The sequence below is a fragment of the Chamaea fasciata genome, unplaced genomic scaffold (assembly GCF_029207755.1).
Source record: "Chamaea fasciata isolate MVZ Bird 193981 ecotype frontalis unplaced genomic scaffold, bChaFas1.0.hap1 SCAF_56, whole genome shotgun sequence".
NCBI lineage: Eukaryota > Metazoa > Chordata > Aves > Passeriformes > Sylviidae > Chamaea > Chamaea fasciata.
In genome coordinates this window covers 454,932-482,754 of record NW_027094141.1, presented here as the reverse complement: position 1 = coordinate 482,754, position 27,823 = coordinate 454,932, and the positions used below count along the sequence as shown (strand labels likewise).

General features: G+C 38.1%; 1 long non-coding RNA gene across 1 annotated transcript; it reads left to right on the top strand.

The window, feature by feature from the left end:
- Positions 1 to 1,047: 1,047 nt before the first annotated feature.
- LOC136304189 (uncharacterized) lies at positions 1,048 to 27,233 on the top strand. The gene is made up of 2 exons (XR_010724413.1): positions 1,048 to 1,542; positions 26,004 to 27,233. It is a non-coding gene; the product is annotated as an uncharacterized lncRNA (long non-coding RNA).
- Positions 27,234 to 27,823: the final 590 nt, after the last annotated feature.

Genomic DNA, 27,823 nt, shown 5'->3' with positions numbered 1-27,823 from the left:
ACACAGGGTGAGCTGCTGCTTCCCCATTTTGCTCTGACACAACAATTCCTCCCCAGGCCTGGGGATCAAGGGCACCTCACTGCCTCAGGACTGAGAGATGGAAACAAAAGTGAGTTGGGAGGAGCAAACTTGAGGTAAATTGCTTCATTAGCTGAAGCTGTAATTGCAAGATTAACCCCCAATATGCAAATGGACCAAACTTATACAAGTGTGAAAACCCATGACCTGTGGTCATTTTTGGGTGCAGCCCTTGGGGGGCTTTGTCTGCCCAAACTGTACCTGAAGCCCCTCCAAAAAATATATTTATTATAAAATTAAAGAACAAAAATAAATATATTTTTATTCCCTTAACTCTGTTTGGCCTCTGTTTTTAGGTAGCCCCAAAACAGCACCACAGGAGCCATCCCTGCCATGCCAGGTGGATCCCTTGGAGCTCCTGGTGAGGGATAGTCTCCTATTTGTATGCTCACAGCTCCCTGTGCTGGTGCTTTCTGCTCTTTTCTGTGCCACTGGGCAGCAGAGGGAAGATCTGGCTCTGATCAGGAAAGAGGAGTGGGCCAGGGCACAGCAACTCTGCCTGGCAGCAACTCAGAGCTCATCTCAACCCTCCAATCATTTGGGATCTACCCTCTGCTTATATATTGCTGCTGATTATATCTTAATGAATGGAGTTGTCATGCACAGGGTAGCGAACACATTAATTAAATTCTTGGTAATTTTCATGACTCTGGGCCTGCAATGATAAAATACTGCTACCTTAGTTATTTCTCCTTAATTGCCCCTGGCTTCCAGGTGAGTCCACAGTGGATTTACTGCACATGTGCATTTGCAAGCAGTGGCAGGGGTTACAGGAGCTGGGTGAAACAAGTAAACTGTAACACATGCAAAAAAAGTTTTAAAATTTCCAACAGAAATAGGTAACTTTAAGGGACTCCTCTTTTTTTTGAAAGCACCAATCACAGTGGTGGTTAAATACACACCAGATCTGTGCTTTCAGACAGTTCAGATGTAATTTTACCAGCCCTTTGAGAATTAATTTTGTGCCTTTCCATCTATTCCATGTGTAATCTATACATTCTCACTATGAAAATATTAGTTGGTGGGGTTTTTTTGGTTTTTTTGTGTTTTTTTTTTTTTTCTGGTTCACGTCTTGCTAAATATTTTATGCCAGTAGCTTGCACTGAAAACAAAAAACTGCAACACTGAGGAGAAAAAGAAGAAAAAGCTACTCCTGCTCTCTCTGTTCCAATGTGGAGAATAAAGGAGGAGACTTAATCAAATGGATACATCCTTTGGTGTACGTAACAGCCTGGCACTGGTATGAGTTCTCTTCTGAGCTTTGTAAATAAAAGTCAGGAGTTCAGTGGAGTATTGTAAACTGCATCAGCTGGGGATTTATAAAGGGAATATATGGCCAAAGGATTCTCCTTCAGGGCTTCAGCTGCTCAGGAAATGGGCAGCCTCATGGAATACAGATAGAGGCATAGAAATATTCAGAAACTCCCAAGTTTTGTTAAAATGGAAAAGGGAAATACTTCAAGGGTAAGTTGAACTGTGGTTTTTTACTGGATATTTCAGGAAGAATGGAATATAATAACAAAATAAGCTCTTATAATGATGACTATTAGAAAAGTGCGGATCAAATGGTTAAGCTGTTCTGCCATTGTTTACAAATCTCTGGCCTTCTTTTTTATTATCTGAATAATACCTCTGCAATCCTGTAACTCAGGAATAAATCCCTGCCCATGGTAAGAAAGCTAAGGAAATCTCATTGTTTTGAACATTTTTTAATTAGTTTGGATGAAGGGGGGAAAAGCCAATTCAGGCAAAACAAGAATAGTTCTCAGCAGAACTTGTTCTGTGTTTCCTTTCACCTGACTTAAAGCAGAAGCAGATTTTGAAAATAAGCTTATATTAATTTCAGAATCTTCTAAAGTATGGGGTGTTTTGGGACTCAGATGGTTTGAAAAGGACATGAGATGAGTCTGAAAAGTTATATGAAGGGATATTTTAGTATGTGGTTCGTTCCTCCTACCTCAGGCATCGGGATGTGGACTACCAAGGTTAGAATGACCCTGTTTTCCTCTTCCCGTCTTGTTTTTGCTTGGTTTTTAAGCAATTCTTTAGTTTTAAGTACCTGTTCTACTTAAATCTACCTTAAATCTACTTTTCTTTTAGCAGTCACAGTCCAATTTATTTTGTATTCAGTTACCTGAAGGCCTCACTTGTGCCCATAAATAAAATAAATTAAAACAGAATCCGAGTTTTAAGTCTGCTTCCTGGCAGTTATTCACTACATTGAATGCAACGTAATTAATTACTCAGTTTCTTAAGAGACTTGTAATGCTGGATATCTTGATACATCTGGACTGGAAAAGCAATATTTGAATTTCTGTTCTTATTGCTGGATTTCTCCCCATTAAAAAAAAAAAAACACAGACCCATGCTACAATTATTTATACTATTTAGCCACGGCTAGGGGGTGATTGCAGATCTATGGATTCACAGATAGCAATCCTTTCATCACCCAGTTGTGTGTTTCACAAGCACAGGATTTGGAGATTGTGACAGTTGCCATGGCACCCACATGTGTGCCAGGAAGATTGTTGGGAAAGGGTGATTTATGTTCACAACAAACTGAATTAAAAAAAAAAAAAAAAAAGAAAGTGATCAGAAGTGAATGGTACATTTTAAGCTGAAATAATTTTTTTTGGATGTTTTTTCTTTTTGCTGTGAGGCCAAAGTTGTGATGCTCCATGCCAAAAAAAAAAAAAAAAAGCTGATGTGGAGATGTAATGGCTTGGGCATGGGTCTGAGGTGGAGCTTTAGCACCCCTGCTGTTTCCTGCTCCCAGGCTCCAGAACATCCTCACAGAGTGCCAACGCCACTGTCACTCCTGGTAAAACTTACTTGGAGGAGGGATAAATGAAGACTGCTAATAGCTCTCCTCTAAAATTCACAAAATATCCTTTTTATTGGTGTGGCCCCTGGCCCAGCAGCTACAAATTACACTTCTGATTTCCTTCTTGTCTCCACGGCTGAACCCGAGTGGTTTGGGAAGAGTCAGGGTTCATTTCCTGGAGAAGAATGGGCAGAGCCAGCACTTCATCCTCAGCTTTGCCCTCCCTGGGGCTGAGAGGATGCAGCTGGAAATGCTCCCAGCTGTGGCATTCCCTGCTGGAAGGAGGAGGCTGGGATGGGCCAGCCTGGGATGTGCCAGCAGGGAGAGATGAAACCCAAATCCAGGGTCAGGGACTGCCCCCGGCAGGGGCACAGCCAGAGGGAGCAGGAAGCCTCTTCCCTGCTTTAAAAAAAGAAAACCTTTCCTCTTGAAGTTTGCATTCATTCTTCCTTCCAATTAAGGGAGGTGACCACTTAATTCCAACTAATTAGGGAATTTTTTAGATCCATTCTCCACTGTACATGCCAGATCCGTGCCTTACCTTTGCCGTGAACTCTCACAGATTAATCGTTCTTATTGCATAGTTTAATTACTTTGGTTCAACGCTTATTTTCTTTTGACTTCTAATTGACTTTATGAGTGCTTTTATTTGTATTGTGTGACTCTTTAAAGTGAAACTGGTAATATTGGGGATTTTTCAGTAAAAATTCCAAAACACCTACAGAAAACTTTGCTATTATGTGGCTAAATTTGTTTTCTAAGAGATTATAATATGGAGGACTTAAAAAAAATTATATGTAGGCCAAAGGCTTTTGTACTCAAAATTTTCCAATTTCCCTGAGTTGCTGCTTCTCAGTTCTAGTTAGTTGTTTTCCCTTTGTTTTCATGCTATTTGACCATGTTCTGTTTTCTGATCATCTGGGAAGACTTTGATTTTGAAAAGAGGCTTCTACCTGTGAGGACTGAGATAAAAAGCCTCAAAACATGAATCCTGAAGATCCAAAAACCATGAAGGCAGAGGTGAACGCAGCTCTATAAAATGTTCCCTAAGTGTGACATCATGCTTGATCTTTGGATTTCACTTTCTGCAAGTCCTCTGTTTGCTCAGGGTTTTAAGCCATGCCAATTCTCATGTGCCATTGCTTATCTTTGGTGCCAAAGATGGGCAAATGTGGTGTAAAAATGCACTTCCCAGCAAAACAAAGAGAGTGGGGCAGATGTGAACCTCTCCTGCCATCTGAGAAATGAGGGAATACCCAAAGTTTTTCCTCTCCTTCTCTTCATTGTGTTTTGTCATCCATCAAGAGGCAAGGTTGGTGCTGTATTTCACTTTTAAACTGGTTGCACCAACAGCTGGAGTAAGTTCTGTGCAGTTCCCTGTGTCTGCCAGCCAGGCCAGGAAACCTGACCTCCTGTAAGAACACTTCAAATAATCATCTCCATACTTGACTGTACAGGAACATAAAATGCTGGTTTAATTATTCTTGCTGTGAGTTGATTGTCTTTTACATAGGATTTTGTTTTCCATCTGAATTCCTACATGTTTTCCAGTGGAATGGTGAAATATTTAAGCCTCTGGCCGTAGCTAAAATATCCCCTATACACTTAGCAAAGCAGTTTATTGTCCCTATGGCATTATAATGATGCAAAGTGTATTTTCTCTCTTAATAAATATATCATTAATCCATCAATAATACAAGATTACTGTATATCCTTTTCTAATTTTAACTTGCTATCTTTAGTAGTGAAGTAGAAAGCTTGGTTGGGGTTGTTTTTTTTTTTCCCTTTTATTCAATTTCTTCTCTGCCTACAACCATTTTCTCATTCAGTTTAACACTTACTCAATTTACGCAGTGTCCATCTCCTACCCTGCAGAGCAAGAATCTTCTACTTAATAAGAAATACTTATTGGCACATAGCTTTGATTCATAAAGAGAATGTTTCCTTGAGAGACTAATTGGTTTGGGATTTTCTTTTTTTCTGCTTACCAAAGGAGCTTATCAAGTTCTTTTACAGAATCCTTAATATTGTTGTTTTTCTTCCTTGAATGTGAATAAGTGCTACAGTCTGGAGGAAAACTGACTCCTAACTTATCTCTCTTTCTTGAAATCAAAAAATGCCTTTCACAAAATGGGAGTTATAACTCTGTTTTCAGGGGAAAAAAAAAATTCTATATTGTTGAGTCCTGTAAACAAGATGATCCCTGTGACTGCAAACTGTGTTGGTTCAAAGGCAGCTGGGTCCCCTTGGCCCTTTAGAGAACAAGTCAGCCTGGAACAACATCTAATAATTCAATAGAGTTATAGGTCAAATTTGTTGGGCTTACAGCGAGAAAATATTTTAAAGGCTGATGTGCTGATGGTCTGTCAATATTAGGAGTGGAGTGGGAATCAGGTAGACAAATCTAGTGGGTATTTGTCTAATTAGCAGTGACCTGTATTAAAGCAGAGCTGCCTGAATTAAATTAGTTATTGCTCATCTGGTACTAACTTTCTTTATATCTGAGAATCTGGCAAATCTCATCTAGAATGCTAATTCTATCCTTCTGTCTTTTCCTCTGAGGTATCTTTTTCATTTAATAATGAGTTCCTTCATTGTTTTTAAATTTAGAACAGAGCCCCTTTTTGGGAAGGGGGGTAATTTTTTTTTTTTAATTTGTTTACTGAAATATGTAAATAGTTCTTTTGAGGGAAAGCAGTAGGAGAGGTGAGGTCTTCAGGTGGTATCAGATCTGTTGCCTTCAAACATAAAAATAAAATACTGAGTGGCAAGGTAGCATCTGAAAACTTCTCTGTCCCAGAAGATTTTAAAAACTAATCTGCAGCATTTAACATCTTGCTGTTTTAAGCCTAAGCCTCTTTTGGGGGGAGATTTATGCTGCTACTGGCCATCCTTCTCCCTCTTGGGGTTAATAACTTCCCTTTGTTCTCATAAATCTGAGTTTGCCTTGAGTTGCTGACCACCCAAAGCTGGAGCAGCTTTAGGCTCAGCTTTGCAGAGAATTGAGGAAGTGAGGAGAGGCTGCTGTTCCTGTGAACTCTGCCAAGATGACTTGATAAACCGGCAAGGAAATTAATATACAAGGGTAGAAGGGATTACAGATAGAGATAGAAGGATTAGGCTCTGCACTAGCAGCGAGACTTGCTGTAAAACTGTTGCTTCAGGCTTTTGTTTATTATTTGGAGAAATTCTATTTAAATGCAGATTAGATTTTCTACCTAGAAGTACAACTTACTCTTTGTTTAGAAACTCCACAAAGAAGAATGAACACAGGGCTCTTGTTTTCATTTCTTGGTGAACTTTGACAGTCACGTTGCTTATCCTGTTATCTGGATTAGATATGCAAGCTCTGGATACAGGAATTGGAGCAGTTTGTTTAGAGACCCGGGTTTAATTAATCAGTGTAAGATTACCAAATTGCCTTGGGATGAAAAACTGCGCCAGAGAAGTTGTAATTGGCCACTGACTAAACAGAAGGGCCCAGCGCTGCACTGGGTGTTTGGGAGGGGAAAAAGGCAAAGAAGAAGAAGCAAGAAATGAATTAGACAAGTAGATTTTGTGACCTGTATACAGCTTTTTTTATTTTTTTTTTTATTCTGGAATCAATTTCCTTGGGAAGTGACATTTTGTCTTCCTTAGAAGTAAAAACAGTGCTTTAGCAGAGCTGATGGGTTTACAAAAAGTAGCCTGAAAAGTCTTACCTTTAAACGGACTCCTAAATACTCAAAAAATATCTTTTTCCATATTGCAATAGATTTTTTAAAATTTTCCATAAAAATCTCAGTTAATTGTAGCTAAGGAAACATCCCAATCACCCTCCATGGGTTTATTTTTATTCCTTTATCCATTCTTCTTACATCTTGTCAGCACATCTCCAGCAATCCTCACAGATCTTCTCAAAATTATGATAAATTGATAATTAACACAACTAAGACAACTTTTTGTTAATCATCTCATTTTTTCTGTGCAAAAAGACCCTCCACATATCATACTAAAAACACTGATTTCAAGGGATATTTTCATTTCACCTATTTCTTCCACCCCAGCATAATTTGTGACTTATCCACCAAGTTTCAGGACAGAAAATCCACACAGTGATTGGCATGAAATGTCACTGGGATTCATGTACAGAAGCAGAAATGAAATATGTTTCAGGATTTGAGATTTTGACCCAATTTTAGAAAAGCATGGGTAGTTTGGATTGTTATTAATATCTATCTATCTATCTATCTATCTATCTATCTATCTATCTATCTATCCATATATATATATATATATATATATATAAAGATGACTTTTTCTTTTTTGTCTAATATGTCAGATGGCAGCCAGATTTGACTGACTGGAAATCAAGAGTGTCCTCTGAGCAGATTTATTTCACCAGCCATAGAACTTGTGCAGTAATTTTATATTGGTCATTTAGCATGGAAATAACAAGCCAATGTAATGCATTTAATGTGGTCATGGTGAACCATTTGGCAAGGTAAAATTTTAGTATTATCAGGTTCATAAAATCTTGTGTTTTGAGAATATAATGAACATTTCTCCATGTATTATCCAGTTTTGTTATGAAGTGGAGAAAATATGAAGATAAAGTCTTTGATTTAAAGATGTTGATGAAGCTTGTTGCCTCATGGCATTTTAGGTGCCCTGTGGCTTTTTTGCTCCTTTCTTTATTTCTTTTTGATGGACAATCTAAAGCAGTAACTAAAATAATAATAATTTAAAAAAAATCTTCAGAAGGTAAAGAACCCTGGACCAATAATTTACAAGAAGTAACAAATTCTTGAGAGCTCACACACTCCATTCAAAGTATCACAGCTATTTAAAAATCTGAATTGATAAATTTTTTTTTCTGTGCTGCCCCTTCACAGGGAGCCCAGTTGTTTTTCCTCCAGTTGTTTTACCCATTTTTGGTAATATGATAAGCTGTGCACAAAATAAGTCAGAAAAAAGTGTATCTGTGATGAACACGATATGTCGGGTGAGTGACAGAATTTGCCATATATGTCAGAGGAGAAAGTACTGAATCCCAGAGTCAGCAGTACAGGAATGTCACATTCTGGAATCGGACAGAGCCACTGGATGGACTGAAAGGTAATTATTAGAACAGCCTCTTTTCCTTTAATGCATCATTTCACAGTCGCTTGTTCTCTTAAACTATATCAGATACTTATGAGGGTTTTTGAGAGTTTCTTGTAACACCCTATTAATTGACTGGAATACAGCAATTACCAGTTTTGATTTGACTATGTGCTTGAATCTGTGTGCTCTGGCCAATATTTTTTTTAATACTTATTTTCTATACCTATTTTAATTTTTTGGCAGTTCTTAGTTACCATTTCATGCAGGCCGGCAAAAGTTACGAGCTCAAACTTTAGTTGTGTTTAGTTGTGAACATTTTTTAACAGGTTTTTTTTTGTTTGGTTGGTTGGGGTTTTTTTGGGTGGTGGTGGTTTTTTTTGTTTTTTTTTTTTTTTTTTTTTTTTTGGTTTTTTTTTTTTTTTTTGTTTTTTTTTTTTTTTTTTTTTTTTGGTTTTGTTTTTTTTTTTTTTGTGAGTTGAAGAGAGAAGCCTTCATTCCGGCTGCTTACTGTGAGCCTGTGGAACTTCTGAAGCAATTGTGTCTAAAAAATCTTTGGACAAATGGCCTTTCTAGTGGGTACTTAGAGTCCAAATTAGAAAATGCAGTTTGCTGAACTTCCTCTGAGGTGGCCAGCACCTTGTTACTTGTGAAGATGGAACTTTGCAATTAAAAGCCTGGCGTTAAAATCTGATGGACCAGAACTCCTTGGGAGTGCATCTTGCTTTCCCCACTTCCTTTTTCTCTTTCATGAAAGGATAGATATTAATATCTGGTTTTTTCCCCTCTTCTTTTCTCTGGAATGAGAGAAATATGACCATTCACTTCAGAGCTCTTATTTTTCAAGTTGTCACAAGTCCAGGGGCCAAGTGCCAAGCTCTTTTGTTGGGAGTTGGATACCCCTTCTTCTCCTCCTGCTTTGGAGCTGTCCTCAAGCCCATTTACACACTCTGCTACATAATTATATTGATCTAATCTCTGCTTTCATGAAATGCCAAGCTCTAACCCATTTTTTCTGTGCTCCTTAGTTCCCCTGAAGAGTCTTTCTTGTGAAAAGGGGTGTGAGCTCATCCAGGGGGATTTGATGGCTGTGGCTTCAGTGATCACACAGCTCACCAGCCCAGCTGCAGAGTCACTGCCCTGAGCTCCCTGCTGCTGAGGAGCCCAGGGAATTCTGAGCTTTCTGCCATCTCCATGATAACCATTTGTAAAGTCACTTTCCCACAGGTGATGATGGTGTTGGAACTAGAAAGGGAGAGCAGAGTTGCTGCCCTCAAAAGTGTTTCCTGCATTCTTCTGCGTGTGTCCCGTTCCCTTCTCTTCATTGTCAGTCTCTGCACTTGGCTCATTCCCCAAGGACAGGAGGGTTTGGCATGGAAACTGCAGCCTGTCTGCAGAGCTTAGGGAGAAAAGGGTACCGTGTTGGAAGTTTGTGCATGAATGGGACAGGACTACTAAATACACTTCTCAAATCTTTATTACAAATCAACCTCAGAACAAAGTTTACGATGTTCCTCGAGTCTTTATTGCAGCATCAGCCTCATAACAGGGTTTGAGACAATTGAAAGATGGCAACAGCTCTTGTCTGCCAGCAGCAGCCAAAGATCTCTCTGTCACAGGGCATTTTAAAAGTTTTCCAGCCAATAGCATGTTGCTAAAGCTCACAGACAATTGTTCTAGCCAGTCACTTAAAACACACACACACCTGCTTCAAACAATGCTTGCTTGGATGCTTTCTGTTTATAATACATAATACTCCATTATTAAACTTAAAACCTTCTACTATATTGCTAAGCAGATTTTTCTGCAGCCTTAAGGTCTATCCTGGCCAAACCTAAGTCTCAGACTATTGTTTCATGTCCTTGCTTGCTGTACTGTTGTAACTTTTCCTACTTTCAGGCTTGACAGCTGCAGCTAATTCCAAGTTTTTCTGCTCCTTCTGTTTCTGGGGCCTGCTTTCACAGCTTTCTGAAAGCCACCTTACCTTTAATATTCCCCACAGGTACAACCCATGGCAGAAACAGACAGGGAAAAAAGGCTGCAAAACAAGTCACTCATCAGCCAGGGGTAACAGCAGCACAGTTCTGAGAAACACTCATGTAGTTGTGCATTTCTCACTGCAAAGGGGCCAATCTATTTTAACTTACATAAAAATAATGAGATTTTACAGTGGGAACAGTTGTAACTATAGTCCAGTCCATTTAAAAAATGGACTAAAATTTGATTCCGAGAAGCACTTTGAGGAATTTCTAGAATTGGTTTACCATGTCAAATTTTATGAAATCATTACATTTTATTACATTACAGTTAGTGCTAATTTTTAAGATATATCTTCTGGAAAGTTTTGGCACTGTAAGAAATCATCAAAGCTCATAAAATTCTTAGATTTTTAGTGGTTTATTAAAATAATGAGCTCTTCATCACTGTAAGACTATTCAAAGTACATTCATGGGTTTTTTTGATGTTCTGTTTGGTTAGATTTAGTAAGGACAATGAAAGACAGCTCTTCAACATTCCTGTATTTTTGTTGTACATTTTGAAATGGGCAGCACAGCTCTTTGGTGGTGGGGGAAAACTGAGTTTTTGCTATCATGTTTCATCATTTGGGTTTCTTGGAGTTTCTTTGAGTGCCAAGGACATCATCCCCTTCTCCAACAGGGAAGCTTTGAAAACTACATCTAATATAGTATCCAGTGCTCAAGAGTATAACAATCTGGTTTAAGTTATCTCATGTTGGGCACCCAGAAATAATGAAATAATGGAGGCTGCATAATTTTACTCAATTTTTTTAAATCCTCAGTTTCCCAGATGCAAATGGCCTCAATAAAGCAAATAATTCAGGTGGGATATTATTCATGTTCATGAAGCTTTTGATTGTGTTGTGAAAACAACAGAGTACATGAGGAAATGAATAAATCTGCATTCAACACAAGGCTTTGAAAATATTAATTAAAAAGGTGTATGGCCACATGCTGATTAGAGTAGATAAATATTGAATAACTACTTACTCTCTGAATTGGGCCCAAGGGTCCAATGAGAAAAATAGTATATGATAATTTAATTAAAGTTTGCATCAAAATACATTTACACAAGGGTCCTGAATTAATATTGCAGAGTTTGCACTTTCTAACTCTCCATTGCTTCCCTGGGAAATACTGGATCCCTTTTGGTACAGAGGTTCTTCATTGGGACATCCGGTACTGATCAGACCTTTGGTACATTCACCTCATTGAAGGTCTTAGTTCCAAGGCATTCATAGAATAAATAAGCATTTGAATCTGGGGGGGAAAACAAACAAACAAACAAACAAACAAACCACAAAAACAACAAAAAAACCCCACCACCAAAACCAACAAAAAAACCAACAACAAAAAACCCCCACCCACCCAGATATCGATAGCAGCACATTTAGAAGCACAATTCAGGTGGGTTCTGGAATATGATAGAAAGAGGGTAAAGGGAGGTGGGATGTTCTGAAGGAATCATCCAGATAAATCTACATATTTACAAACACTTGGGTACTGATATTCATTGCTATATCAGTATATAAGATCCTCTGTAAAATATCTAGGCTGAGCCGAGCGAGTTTTTTTATTTCCTGGACAGGTCTGGGCTACTCACTGGTTTTTTCCCCCTCTTTTTCCCTGGGGAAATTTGGTAACTCAAGTCCTGACACTGCATATTTACTCAGTGTAACAAGAGCAGGAGCAGGGAAAGGGCTCTGGTGTGTACAGAATTAGGAGACAAGTACATGAAGGGATGGATAAATGGAGTCACAGTCTGACAGAAAAGGGGCCATGTCCAGTCCACAGCAGCCACTGCTGTGGAGGAAGGAGAATTCTCCCCGTGCTGAAGCTGGGGACAAAACAATAACTTGCCGAAATAATAATAGTTAGAATATTGACTATGATGCCATGATCAGTTGTGTCATTTCAAGTGTTTCTGGGCTTTACAATAAATCTCCAAACCCCTGTTACAATCACAGTGGTGCCACATTCATGACAGTATCTTTGTGCTTTCCATTTCCACTGGATAATGGACTTATAACTACAAAATGGATTTGATTTTTTTCTATTGTAACAGCACCTGAAACACGTCATAAATGCTGTTATATCCAGTTGCTTTTGTAATTCAGATAATATACAGATAGGTTGCAAGCGTGGTGTAACAGAGCAGTAGATCACCCCAAACCTGGTGTTATCACGCGGATGGTGACAAAAAATAGCAAATTAAATAAATTAGTGTTGCGCTGTGCAGCACTACAGCAGGGCCATGTGCTGCATGGATGTACTGATAGGCAGTCTGTGGCCCCAGAGCTCTGAATTCTGAATTTCTGCAGAGCTCTGAATGTCCCTGGCACTCCCTGTGCCCCTCTGTCCCCAGCTCTGGGTATGGAAACGAGGACCAGCAGAGCCCTAATGATTATTTCTGCCTCAGGGTAGAAGGTAAGAAAAAGGACCTGTGAGTGTGAAAAAGAAAAATACTCAGTGTCAGGAACCTCCCTATTTGGGGAGATGGAGTCGGGGATTTATTATTTGTTTGTTTTGCCCCCCAAGACTTTCATGTCCTTTTCTGCAGGAGTTCTGCAGTCATTCCAGTTTCATCTTCCAGCATTCCAACAGCCCAGTCTGTGGGAGGCTTTTTCCCAGCCATGATCAATTATTCTCTGTCAGAATCCAAATCTGCCTTTTCAAGTCTGATCATTTGTGATGAATTTATTCTGTTAACATGGGCCTGAATAGAAGCAATAGAGGATAATAAATTAACTTTGAGCATATTAATGACATCTCCAGACTATGGGTGAATTAAGGAACAAATCGATGAAATAGGTTCAATAACAGGCTGGTGAACACTTAGTCAGCAATTGACTGGTAGCTTTTCATTTAGGTCCTTTTATATCCTATGGTTAATTAAAAACATAGAAAGATTTAAAGCAGCCCTTTGGAACACAGACTGAGTCAAAACTTCTCCTGCCATCCACAGGAACTGTAGGAAAGTTGGTTGTGAAATGCAGTTTGATGAAGCTCAAGGAACATCACCTTCAGAAATTCAGGTTTGAACCCTCTCAAAAAGAAATCTGTGCCAAAAGTGTTGACAGCTTTCTATATGGCATCTGCCAGAGCAGCACTTAACCCAGACTTAAAATATCCTTTCTGTAGGACTTAAGAAAAAATAAACATAAATTATGGGATTTTGTGGGTTTATGAACTAGAGATTAGGTTAGTTCAAGAATTTTCACACCCAGCAAGAACTGCTGGGATTTATTTGGTTACCTCCAGTGTGTGTCTGCCCTGACCAGGATTTCAAAACAAATTTGAAACTCGGACTTTCAAAAGAGCTGGATGCTGAAGTTTAGTGACTTTGTGAGAACTGATTTTCTTAAATCTAAACCTAAGAGAGCCCCTGTCCCATGCAGTAGAGAAATGGCTGATTGAGGCTTATATTCTAAAGGAGGTGATAAGTTCCCTGACAAGTCTGATTGCTAGTTTTTAACCTTGTTAAATAATATATCTTAGGCTTTTATTAGCCTAGGCATATTCATGCCAAAGCTTATCAAACAGGAGTGAACGTTAAATTTTTTTGAAAAGACAGCTATGGTTCAATGTATAAAAATATAAATATAAGGAGGTCTGAGTCAAAACTTGACACCTACTCTCTGAAATTTGAAGGTCAATAAATTTATATCTCTCCTCAGAATCCTTACACAGACACACAGACAGTGTGTGGTTATAAGAAGATGTTTATATAATTGAGCTTATAAAAGCAGAATTTAAAGATCAACCAGTGTGTTTATTTCCATTTAAAAATATTTCCAAGTAATGAAGTTTAATTTCATGAACGATTGGATACCTCATGAAGTTTAACTTAATACCCCCACAGTTTTCTATTCGTTATGCTCTGCGTAATTAATTGTTGTAGTAGTAGTAGTAGTAGTAGTAGTAATAATAATAATAATAATAATAATAATAATAATAACAACAACAATAACCACTACCCTGTTTTCAAGAATCATAGTCCTCATGGCTGCAGGTCACAGAACCACTCCTGACAGCTGTTGCAATGGGCTGACAAGATGCTGTCAGCAGCTGCTCACTTCCATTCCTTTGGCTGATCTTACTGACACTAAAATCTTCCAGAACAATCACAGCTATCACTGTTTCCTAACAATGTCCTTTTAAAATTATCCATGCTAGGAGAAAATGTTCTGTAAAGGATTGTGTCAAGTGTTGATCTGGCCTAAATTATTCCCATCATTTGTCAGTTGTCTAGGGGCTGATAAAATCATATGAACCACATAAGTTTAGTAATGCTGCTAGCTAAAATTCCACTGTTTTTATATTTTTAATTGAAATTTACTCTGGAGAACATATATATATATATATAAATATATAAATAAAAATATATAAATATATAAATAAATATATAAATAAATATATAAATAAATAAATATTTTTTAATATATATCCTGTCAGCAAAACTCCTTGATGCCCAAAAAACTTCTTAATAGTTGGAGAAGGCTCATGTGAGTGAGATGAGGAACTTCCAATCAAACAGAAAAATTTCAGTGGAGAAGCTGGTACACAAGGGACTGTTAAAGAGCTGGTAGCTGTGACAGCGTTCCCTCAGTAGGATGCTGCCCAAATTTCTGAAGGTGCCAGCAATGCCTATAATGGCCCAATTAGGAAGTTGGAGCCATCTCAGTCAGTGATTTTGAGCTCTCAGGTAAATGATGGGAACTGTAGTTTTCAGGAATCTTTTTTTTGTTGTTGTTCAAATGTCTGCTGAGAATGAGGCTCTGAGCTGATGTGCAAAGATTGCTCCAAATCACTTGGAGCCACGCTCCAATGCCTGACTGGAGCACAATGAAGTTTGGATTATGCTGTTTTAAATTATCACCCATTTGAAGTCATTTTCTTTATAAAACAAGATTAAAATGACTGTAATTCAAAACATTTTACCTCCAATTGATGTGAAAATTGTAGTGTTCATATTATTTCCATTTTTCAATTTGACAAAACATTTCACTCCACATACGAGCCTTTCTTTGTTGTCACTATCTTAACAGTGAAAATATGAATTTTACTCTGTGCACTTTACTCTTTCCTGATGTGTCTTATTTCTTAACACTACTTATTTAAGTTTTTGAAAGCATGTCTTTCTTTTGTTGTAATACCTGGGGAAAATATAAGCAGATTTAGGAAGTTTTCTTTCCTCCTTTCTAACCCACACAATAACAGTTTATAGCTCCGTATTGTTAAGTTTGTTCTCGGTTCTTCCTACATGTCTGATGGTTAGATAAGTGCTGATGAATAAGCAAACCAAGGAAAAAATTTAAGTTCTAGGTTGATGGAGTTGAAACTCAGATAATTTACCTGAAACATCCTTTCATTTGTTTTCATATTGATGCCACAGGCGAAATTTCTCTGCAAGAATTTTCCTCAAAGTTTCATGGCTCTTAATATAATCATATAGGGAAAGAATTGTCTTTCTTCAGAAGTTTATTTCATAGACAGGGAGTATTATCAGTAATACTTTTTAAAAATCCAGTAAATTCTGAGTAACTTACTTGAGCTGCCTATGAAAAAGGGCACTTGTGTCATCTAAGACAGAGTTGTCCTTCCAGAGTTCTTGAGGAAGCAAAGAACAGAACAGTGCTGAAAACCACTGGAAAATTAAGTGACTTGCAGAAGTCCTTGTTTAAAATATTGCCAGTGAGATTTACAACTGCAAAGTTCCTGGCCTAAAAATACAATTGCATTTATTTTTAAGTCACACTGTGCTCCACCACAAGTGCAACAGAATGCCAAACCTTATCACTTAAAGTAATAGCGAGGCACATGTCAGCTATCAGACCCTCAAACTCTGAGAAAGAGCTGTTTTTGTGTGCTCAATCTGCAAAGGATAATTCATTCCTTACTAGGGGGTATGATTTCAAGAGCTGAAAGCTCTAACTAGTGCAGATGTGCAGGGTAGATTTAAAGTGATTATGGAAATGTCACCGCAGGACAATGCATTATTAGTAGGCCCTCATATGTTGTATGCTGTCCCCTTATGTTTGCTGATAATTAACAAGCAGATTGGGATGTCATGGTGAGAATGAGTGCAAAATGTCCCTTTTATCATTTGCAATAAATATGAAATAGTGGTCTTGCTGTATCCTTCAGTGATTGTTCTATTTACATTGGTGACAAATGACATCTTTCTCCTTGTAACGTGCCTGCAGGGTTAAATGACTTTATTATTATTAATGAGTCATTGCTCCAGCTGCCCAGAAATACAGGGAGTAGGAAACATAAGAGATTTAGACCTAAGTAATTACAAATGTAATTATTACCTTTCAAATTTCATTTTTACAGCAATCACAGGGCTGTTAATCAAACATGGCCCTTTCCATGTGTTCACACTTTTCGGAGCCTTTGTCAAAGGGATGAGCAGCTTCGTGGGCCCGCTGAGGGTAGCCGGCGGCAGATTGACAAAGTGGTCTTGACAGAAAACTGCTGTGAAAAATTGGGTGGAAGCCGTTGCGTAGTCATCAAGGAGGCTATGGTTGAGAGGGTTTTCCAAGAGGAAAGCTGCGGCCATATGGAGGAGAGAGTCCTCTCAGGGAGGACAAGGCAAGCGGGAGGGGAATCCCAGTGTCCTGCGGACAGGTGGAATGCTGAAGTTTTACTCTTCCAGCCTGCCCTTCCTCAAGGTTGTTGGTTGTCATGAAATGGTCTTAAAAAAACACAATGGAGTCACGCGCTGCACTGTCCTGGTTTAGGGGAAATTTGGGAGAAAATCCCCAAAAAAGGGTCCCTCTGGGAAGCAAACCCAAACGGGCCCACTCCCAACTGGTCCAGGAAAAAAACCTCCCCAGAGAAAAGTGGAAAAAACGATTTATTTAACAAACAAAGTGCCCACAAGCATAACGAATGAATAATATGAAACAATGGAACCTCTCGTTGTTCTGAAGTGAGATGACAAATTCAGACAGTCCCTGCTGTGGGTAGCTCAGCTCTGCGGGCCCAGGCCCCGCCGGGCCGCGGGTCAGCTCCCGCTGCTCCTCTGGGCTTTTCAGTCCAGAGCGGCTTTAAACAGTCCTGAGGCAAAGGAAAAACAGTCCAGGGAACTCCTCTGCCTCAGGCAGCTAAAACTAACTAAAAGCACAGGAGATCTCTGTCCCACAGTCCGTAGGCGCTGCAGACAACGCTGTCCAAGAGAAACAATGTGCAGGAGTCAGGCCCTGTCTGAAACAAATTCCACACTGCTTCCTTCTCCCTCCTCTCTCTCTGAACTAGTCTTAAAGGTAGAGAACTTAACATACAGCATAAAGAGGACAGTTGGGGATATAACATCAAAGAGCCACCCCAGGACCCTGCTTTAGGGGAATTACAAACCATGGCCTCTTACCCTGAAATATTTATCCTAACTACTCATAATTATGTATTCTTAAGTTTTGAGGTGGAGCGTAACTTTTATTCTCCTGCAGTAGTTGCTAGGGTGTTGTAGGGAATTCAGAAAAGGGGAATAGCTGTGATTATTGTTAGACCGTGTTGCAGATGGCATGAAATATAAGCAGTGCTCTTTCCTAGCATCATAACCTGAATTGATATTTATGGTGAAATGCAAAATCTGAGGGACAGCTTTGGAGAAATGGGAACATTTCCATTCAATAATGCCATTTCTTCATAATATTAAGGATCCTCATATTTTAAAGAAATAAGTGAAAATGAATTGAATAGAGAAAATGGGAACTACCAGTTACCACACTATGCCCCCAAATGTAATGTGAATCAACACTGGCACAAAGCATTTGAATTTTGAAATGACATTTTTGATGGGAAGATTGTTTTGTCAATCCACAGCAAGCTTTATTTATACATTCAGCTGGAAAGAATTATTATTGTTGATGGTCCAATAAAATGTAATAGCTATCATCACTCAAAAAAGCATAGTGTGTTACATAAATAACTGCATAGGTAATTATTGTAAAAAATGTTTCAAAATATTCAAAAATAAACAGGGTATTAACAGTAAAAAAGGTTAATATTCTAATGAAGAAATATAGTTTCTTTGGGTTTCTTTCCTTGAAATACAGCTGGAGTCACACAAAAGGTACAGAATATTTTAGACTGTTTTAGGTTTGTTTTGGTTGCTGCTCTAGTGGTCTTTGACTTCAAGTTTGTTTGTGTATATCTGATGAAAACACAATTCAGAACAACTTTTATTGTCTACCTTTTAAGTTATCTCAGGAGATATATGTTCACTAGCTCACTGAGCATTTGGGGATTTTATGACTCCCTTTTGAAAATTAATATTTCATTAAAGTGTCTGAACCACGACCAATTGCGCACAGTTGTTCAATTACTTAATTTAAAAGATTTTTTTTTCTTTGCTTTCCATCAAACTTTTGTTTATTTGTTACTGCAAAAGCAATACTAAGGAAGACAGAGCACCATTTGGCATGGAGATACACCAAGAGACTGCATGAATAGAGGGTGTAAACACAGACATTTGAGGGGCTTTTTCCCACACCGACCCTTGAAGGAACTGCTGTGTGTGAACAGAACTGAGCAGGAACTTCTTCTCATCCTCATCCTCCTCACTCAGCCCTGACCTCTGCTGAGGGGGCTCACCCAATCTGCTCCTTGTCACAAGTGTTGGAATCTGGTAGGAGAGTGGGATAGAGGAATATTGATATGTTCATGTAGCCCCCTTATCAATAAGTTAGTGCTTCTGACCCTGTTCTACCCAGAAATTCTCTTCCCTTTGTACCTTCCTGACACTCATCCTATCTCCAAGCCCAGATCTTTGCTCTGATGTATCAGAGTTTTAGATGGATGTATCTGATTTTTTGATTACACAGCCTAAACTTAGGAAATGCATTTTCTTGTTTCCACAGCAAAGTGAGTTTATGTAGATTGCATAGTGATTCTTAGTTCTCTTTATGAATCCTCACTCTTTTGAGATATTTAGTGATTTTTAGTAAAATCAGTAAGCTGCCGTTCCTTCAGGGACACACGTAATTTTACTTGAAACTGAAATCTGAAAAACTAGGTATAGTGTTATATTCTGCATAAATGGTTCCTCTGAAAAGTGACAGCTGAAGCCCTTTTTTATCCAGCATAGTTTTGTAGGATGTTGTGTTTATCACAAGAATTTTACATCAGTAGTAGAGCTTAATATGTATCACTTATAATGCACAGTCTTTGCAGGTATGGGGGAAAAAATGCTAATTTCACTCTTTACTATGTTTCCAGGTCGAAGGTTATTGCTGGAGGATAAACCATTTCTCACTATGTAGTTTCACCTTGTTTAATTGATTTGAATTTGAATTTATATTCTATGTTAAATAATGAACCATGTATTAATAATTAAGAAGGTTCAGTACAAATGGGAAGCAGTTAATTAAATATTAAATAAAGCACATTGTATTAGCCACTATTGTAATCAATATACTAGATTTTAGGTTATCCATTTTAGGTGGTCATTATGCTTTACTAGTTATAGTTAAAACTCTTACTGAAAACTCAATATACAATTTTAATCCAAGAAACATGTGGCCTTTGCAAATTACCTTTTTTATTCCCATAAATATCAGCGAAACATGAACATAAAAGATGAATTCAATTGGACTGGTAGAGCAGTAAGGGTCAGCGCCATGTACTGTCCTACAATCTGTCACACCCATGTTCATTTGGCTCAAAAAATGAGTTTGCAGGAGGTTTGGGGACTTGGGTTTGGGGGTTTTTGGGGGGGTTTTTTTGGTTTGGGTTTTTTTCTGTATGTTTGTTTGGGTTTTTGTTTTGTTTTTGTTTCTTTTTTTCTCATGTGAATTCTCTTTCTGTGGAAAACAGTAATTATTGAAGCTGAACTTTTTACAGGAGCTTTGCCTTTCGACCATATCTTGGTTATGATTAATACAAGATTGAGGCTCTAGTCAGAATAACAATGAGGTAACCAAATGAAAGATTAATGTGCTTTATTTGTAGGGCTGTTGCTTGTGAGGGGAAGATTCACTTCACAAGTGTAGTTAATGAGACAGGAATTACTAGAGGCTGACTCTCTTGCCCTGACACTTCCTCCATTTCCTCTTGCCCTCACCAACTTTCCTTTGCTGTCTTTAATAATGTTTGCTTGACTTGTTGAATCCAGGTGCAAAATCCTCACACCTCATCCTATCATTTGGATTTCATGAGAAGTATTTTTTTAAGATTAAATTCAAATTAAAACCACGGCTGTTAGGATATAAACTATGTTCACTGCAATGGAAGCAGAGCTGATTCTTGCAAGCTACCCAGCACAATCTGGCAAGCCTAGGTAGCACAGGAAGATGTGATTTCCCTCATGCCTGTTGATTCCTCAGTCAGAACATGTGGAGGATCAATCTTCCCTAATTTCTCACAAGCAAAGCAAGCTCTGTACTCACAGCTGAAAATTGAGGGTCGTGTGTCCTACTTGTTCTTTGAATAAAAAGGTTCCAAGGCTAGAATTTAAGTAACTCTTTTAGGTTTTTAATTTATTGAGATGTATACAGGAAATAAAAAATTCATAGGGAACTCCTCCCAAAGGCATTTTATTATTAAACCAAAAAGCTAGAGTATATTATAGCAGCGCTTATTTAGGGTTCCTGCATTCAAGCTTCTTCCTCCTGACTTTATTAAAAGTAACACAGTTTACACTAACTACTATTCCTCCCTCCCGTTTTTATTGTTAATGTCATTTCTGTTCTCCTCAAATGGTGGAGACCTCTAAATGATGTTACTCAAGTGGCCATGTTTGGTCACCAGGGTAATTCCGGACGATAATTTCCCCACATTATGCTTGAATTCCTGCTTACATTTAGCACCACATTTAGTAAATACACATGGGCAAAGAGTGGGGGGGTGGGGGGCAGCTCCATTCCTCAGGAGCTGCTGGCTGAGATGAGGAGTTGGGGTTGTCATCTCCATCACTCTGGTGGGCTCCTGCTGAGCAGAGAGCGCTGGAGGTGCGCTGGGAGCTGCTCAGTACGAAACGCTCCAGTAAACGAGAGGCACTTCTGGATGCTGACAGAACAGCATTGGCACTGCCAGCCATGTATTCATGTATGTGCTGTGTTGTGAAAATATGAAAAATAGCTCGGCAATGGCATAATTATGGGCAATTTGCTTAATTGCTTGCTAATTGTTGCTTGCTTTATTATGAAACAAGAGTGCTCTAAATGTAACGCTGGATGGTTTGCATCCAAAATGTGTCAAATTCAAAACTGGCTTTTCATTAAGACTTCAGCTACATGGCTTTAAAATTCAAGCACTCTATATTCTGTGGTTTAAGGTTTCCTTTTCTTTTTCTTTTTTTTTTTTTCCCCTTTTCTTTTTCCTTTTAATTTTCTTTGCACAGTTTTTATGCCCCTAAACCTGCATTGGTATTGTGCAGCCTGGTGGTTTCTGAACTTCTAATGAATCTGAGTGCTTTGGTAATGAATGCATTTACAAATGTCTTTTGATCATTGCTACACTTGTGTATAAAGGTGGATCTTTTAAGGTTTCTCCAAGAGCTCATGTTCTTGATTGTCCAACCCTTAGTGAAGCACATCTTTCCCTTCAACACATGCATTCGGATTTTTTCTCTTAAGGGATATGTACAATTCTGAAAGTCTGGCCTTTTGGAAAAGCCACTCTTCTTTTTCAACAAATATACCCAGGTATGAGCAGAAGGTTAGACCAAAAGTCCTTTCCAGCCTAATCCCTGTGATTCTGTGGTGCAAGTGATGACTTTCATGGCAGAGTGAGGAAAGAACCAGTCCTCTTGACATTCATTTAGTAGTACATGTCTCTTTCAAGGCTGGAGGGAAAGGGTAGAAAATAAAGTGAGCTGTCTGTACACCAAGTATGTGTTTTGATGATCTTTCAGGTCTTTTCCAACCAAAATGATTCCATAATTCTAACTTCTCAACATTCTGAGACTGTGGGTAACATACTTGTACCAACAGTCTGTCTCCCTTTGTGAATTTTCCATGAGAAACAGTCTTAAAACTGGAACATAATAGTAAGCCAGAAATGCCAAAGAGTTGCGCCAGAGTTTTGTAGACTGAGAAGGAGAGTAGCACTGTCAAGCTCTTCAGTTTTCATCTCTAAAAAGCAAAGAGGATAATCAGGATTTTCTGGAGTGAAGGTAAATATTCTTACTTGAAAACTGTTTTGACCTATAAATGATGAGACTGCGGAACAATGAAGAAAGTCTTTTAACTGTTGTGCTTTTAGTTATACTTGACAGTTCTGATCTAAACATTTCTTAAGAGCTGACAGACACTTTCTTTAAAAATGTTCTTAGTTCTGCAGACAATTAAAAAGAAAAAAAAAACATTCCTAAAACAACCTGGAGTTCAAATCAAAGTGGTAAACTCACAGGTGCACGAGTGTGATCTATTATATGAATTAAAAATTCTCTTTTGTATAATTTTCATGTCATGTTTGAAGAGTCTCCATGTAGTTTGGAAAATAATATCTAAAATTGAGGGTTTGTAACTGATTGAAGTAAGAAACTAGCTAGACTGCTAAGAGTTCAATGGAATGTAATCTTTATTCATAATATGTGGGGAATATGCAAACTCCTATTTCCATTTATAAACCTGTCATGTCTTATGTGAGAAGATGGTACCAGACACTGAATTTCACTTGCAAGAGCCATCATTTCTTCTGAAAACATTCAGAGACAGCCGGAACTTTCTCTTCCTTGACGGGTGGAGGCAGGTGTCAGAGGTGTTTCCTTCCCCTGATTACTTATCAGACTGTGCAGAATAATCACTTTGGAATGAGAGAGAAAGGCTCAGAAAATTTGATTGTCACCCACATTTGGAACTACTTGCAAGGAAACAAAATAGAAAGGAGCTTAAAGAGTAGCAGCCAGAAGGTGCTGTGGTCAATTTGCAGAGCTTCTGATAAATGACCACTTGAACACTGAATTTCACATCTCCCACAGGTGTGGCTGGAATGATATGTAAGGAAAATAGAGACAGAGTTTTGTGATAGTTTTGGGTATCCAGAATTCTGACAGAGTTTGACAAAAAGAAGATCTATTTCATGGCCTGAAGGAGCAGGCAAATAAAAGATAATGCTCAGTGAATATTCATGCAGAAATCTTTCTACAGTTTGTTCTAGTTTGAGTTATTTTCCAAGAGCCGTTGGTTTGTGGGTGGGGAAAGTTGTTTTTTTGTTTGACATTGAAAAGTGTTTTTTCAAAGTTAAGGAAAACTGTATATTTTACATGGTATTAACCATAAGCCCTGATGAAAAGCACACTCTGATAACAATATTGAAACAAGATTGAAAGAAAGATTATGACTTCTACAAAAGATGTTTCTTCTAAACAGTCCTGCATTGGCACCCTTTTTTATTAAAAAAAAGACCCAAACAACACAAAAATAATTTGCATTCATATCTTAGGATTGTGTCCAGAATAGTTATAAAGCTTTGGGGTTTTCATTCTTGTTTTTTTTTTCTTTTGCTTTTTGTTGTTGTTCTTTGGGGGGGTGTGTTTTTTGGGTTTTTTGGGGGGTCCTATTTATTTATTTTTAATAAAACGAAAACTCAAATTAAAACATCTCTTTGTTAACAGAATAAACAAGACTGTAATTTTAACAATACTCTTGTTCTTAACATGGTAACATTGTTCCAAGTCTCCAGGTAGTCTGGCATCACGTGACACAAAATTACTGTCCTGATCTTTGAAATGGTGTGGAGACTGTTTTATAGGCAACCTTTTTTCTTCCACAGTTGCCTTGGCCAATGTTAAATGTTAAATTTTTATTGTCAAATGCTTCCTTTTGCTGTTTTAGCTCTGTGTACTCTCTTAGTGTAGTTCGAGAGAAATGGTACAGTACAAGTGTTGTAACCTCTTGCTGTGAGGACCTCAAAACAAATAAGCAATATTTCCAAATAAATAATTGTGTGTATTTCACATTTTACCTGAATTAATAGCATTTTAAGGGTTTTTTTTTAATTAATGCAAAAAAGATCAGTTTCTCTACAAAATGGGAATAATTCCACACTCTGTCAAGGTTGTACCTAATTTCAGGGAGTTGCTTTCATCAGAATAGAAGCAAACCTGGATAATTAAAGAGCTTAAAAGACTTGAATATACTTAAAGTTATGTCTGTAATAGCAGATAGTAGGACACAGAAAGATTAGACTAATCTACCACTAGAAACTTTTCTTTTTTTGCAGTACCTCTTGCCTCTACTGAATTATTTCCATATTTATGTCTCCTACTGCCCATCAAAACTGGATTAGTATTTCAACAGCAAGGTGCCAAAGCTTTGTCAGGATTAAACTGAAAAATACTCAGGCAAAATGACTGAGGACATGTTGAAATGCCAGTAATACACCAAAATAACATTTATAAACAATCATTCCTCTAACTGACATGTAGAGAGTCCTGAAGGAGAAATAATCAAGAACAGAGCATTCATGATATAACGAGCAACCAGCTGTCTTCTTAAACATGGTAGATTTAAAAAAAAAAAAATCCTGTTTTGGAGAGCAACATTATGTATTTCAATGCCTGAAGGAAAAACTTAATTCCTTTGTATTGAGATGTAGCATGGAAATAAGTGTTTGTGCTCTGCAGCTTTACACAGGTTTCAACATGCAAAATATTTGTTAAAACAGAAATGCAGCATCTGTCTAAACATAAAGCTCAGAGGGTGGGAGGCTCCTACTCAGCACTCTCATTGCTATAAGTAATTTTAGTGGCATTCCTTCTCCAGTGCTTATCAGCCAGAATCCGATTTTAAATGCAATTTTCATTAAGACAGGCATTAAAAATATGTTTGTATCTTTCATTGGGAAGTTTTATGAAGAAAACACAAGGAAATATCCAATCAGATATTCTTCTGCACTTCTCATGTATTTAACCCTGTAAACAGGAAGAGAATATAAAATCAACACTTGCAATATTAAAACTATTTTGAGGAACCATTTGTAGAAATTTAAATTCCATTCATTTTTAATTTACCTACCATGGCAAAGCTACAATTTAAATGAAATAGATCAAAAATATTTATGTATTACAAATGAACAGTTTTTGATTTCATAGTTTACTTTGTCTTTGAACAAATTAAAATTTCTATAATCCTTTTTCAAGGGCACAAACCTCACATCTACTGAAGAAATCTGGTTTGATTACTAGCAAACTACAGAGATTACATCTTCTTTTGCTAGTACTCTTTGATTTTTCAAGGTGTTGAGTACTGAATGCATGGAGAAATCAATTCTCTTTAAAATAGCTGTTATGCTTTTTCATTCTTGTAGCTTGAGTGCATCTTTGAGGCCAGTGGACCATCTTTGGCTAGTGCCCAATTTAGGCTTTTTTGCCTTAAGCAAAGGAAAACAAGAAAAAAATCCAGTTTTAAGAGAATATTAAAGAAACCAAAAGTCTTTTTTTTTCCAAGTATTTCTGTGCAAATATCTAGAGTAATGGAATTAAATTATTATAAAGTTTTTAGCTTTGTTACAGAAATGACGCCTGCAAGAGGTGAAAATATTATTTTAGGGAAGTGACTGGACCAGAGGAGATGGTCAGCTTCTGGCAGAGGAGGTTTAGATTGGACATTAGGAAAAAAATTCTTCACTGAAGGGGTCATCAAGCATTGGAAGAGGCTGCCCAGGGAGGTGGTGGAATTCATCATCCCTGGGAGGGTTTGAAAGGCGTGTGGATGTGGCACTTTGAGGTTTTTTTTAGGGGTGAACAGGGTGGTGTTGGGTTACTGGTTTAACTCACTGAGCTTAGAAGTGTTTTCCCACCTGAGCAGTTGTACGATTCTGGGAAATCGAGTGTATAAGGGTTTATTAGAAATCCTTAATGATGGTGTGAACTGTGACAACACTGCGGGCCCCAACATCTGAACCTTCACTGAACCTCTACCCTTGGAAGCCTTTTCTTCCCAAACCATGGCCATCAGTGTAGGGCGGGGATTGCTTTGCTGACCTTGATTCCCTCTGTCTGTCTCTCCTCACAGCCCTGACACTGTCCTGTGTTCTTTCCATCCTCCTAGCTATCGAAGTGAACCTGCAGAAAGCCCTGGCCGAAGCCTCCGAGAACTGCACGCAGGAGTGCCTCATCCTCGGCCACTCCGACAACTGCTGGATGCCACCGGCGCTGACGCAGTTCCAGCAGCCCAACACCTCCCTGCCATCGTTTGGCTTCCAGCAAGGCTGGGCCCGAGGAGCCAGACCTGAGGGCCGTCACACCCTGGGGAGACCCCTGCCAAAGGATGACAGTGACAAGGGCCAGGGAGGGCCCAGGCCCCAGCTCTACAACACCTGTGAAAGACATTGCGCCGCCGAGGACCCCGTCAAGGTCATCCCTCTGGCAAACTTCGCCGCGTCCCACCAGGCGCCGGGGGCTGGGAGCAGCACCACGTTTGTGCACGAGCACCAGCTGTGAATGCATATCTGGCAAATCTCTAATTTCAGGCTTTAAGCGTGACTGTGGAAAGTCACGGCCTAGCGCCACTCCTCGGGCGCATACAAGCTCGTTAGGCTTGTGAATAGAACACTACATCTGAAACAGAAAATCTGAGTCCTTAGGACCTGGTGGAAAGGTGTTTACCATAGTTCTTGGTATAAACCAGAAAATGGGGATAAGAACTCACAACACAAAAACACTCAGAAGAAAATAAAAATCTGGTTCTTTTTCTCACAGTGCAAATATCTGCCAGCAGTTCCTCCTTCCTTTGGAGGCAATTCCTTAGTACAGTTTGGGGGATATTGTAGTCTAAAAATAGCTTACTCAAATTTGTTGTTGTTGTTGTTTATAGCATATTTATAGCATATTCATAGATTTCATCTTCCATTTGCTTAGCATTAGAGATCAAGTGAGCAATTTCTCTCATTTGATTACTTGACATAATAGAATTAATAAGATCCTAAACTCTAGTTCTTCAGAAGGATGGTATATCTTTCCACCAAAATTTATCTTTTATATAATTAAGGAGAATGTATGTGACAACTGATTTTTATTTTAATTTTCATTGGCTCAATGTACAGGTATTTATTTTCTGAAAAAATGCAATAGATGAAATAAAAACTCTCGACTAGGCTTTTCTGTGTGAAATAATCAATGTGACAATGAGAGGATATCCAAGATCAAAATGGAAAACAAATAAGAAACAACTTTACTTTTTCATTTTCCAAGTTTTTGCTTTCTATAATAATTCAAGGAAGAATATTATAATTATTATATTTTTAGCCATAAGTCTATTTCTCTCTTTTTCTTTTCTTTATTTTATTTTTCGTCTTACAGAGCTTGCTTTGGCTACTGTTCCTGTTAGTGGAAAATTACATGGGCACTGCTGAAAACAGTAGGAAGTGGGGTAGTTTTTTTGGCTGATGTGATGTTGTGGCTGCAAGCTACCAGTGTTTTAAAGAATATTTAATAGTGATGTGTACGGCTTTTTTTACAGCTATATTCACCTATTGTAAGTATCCAGTAAAAGTTTAACTATAATATTGGTTACTTCATCACAAACCTGTTAGACTAAGAAGTACTTGTCATTGTGGGTTAGTTGTTAGAGAATGACTGATAGTGCTCAGCAAAGAAAGAAGGATCTAGGTAGTGGAAGTTGGATAAATATAAACAAACCCTATTCATATTATTTGAAAAAGTCTCAAGGTGATTCTCTTTAGAGAGAAAAGATTTTTTTCAATGTTCTGTGTACTGGAGAATATATTCTCTTGGTAAATTCCACAGTGGATGAAAAGAAGATTCCTTTTTTAGATGAAAAAAACATATTTTCCTTCTAGTATTTCCTTCTAGTACTTTGTTGGTCTTTAGCCATTTCATTATTTGCAGTATGTACGTACCAAGAAATTT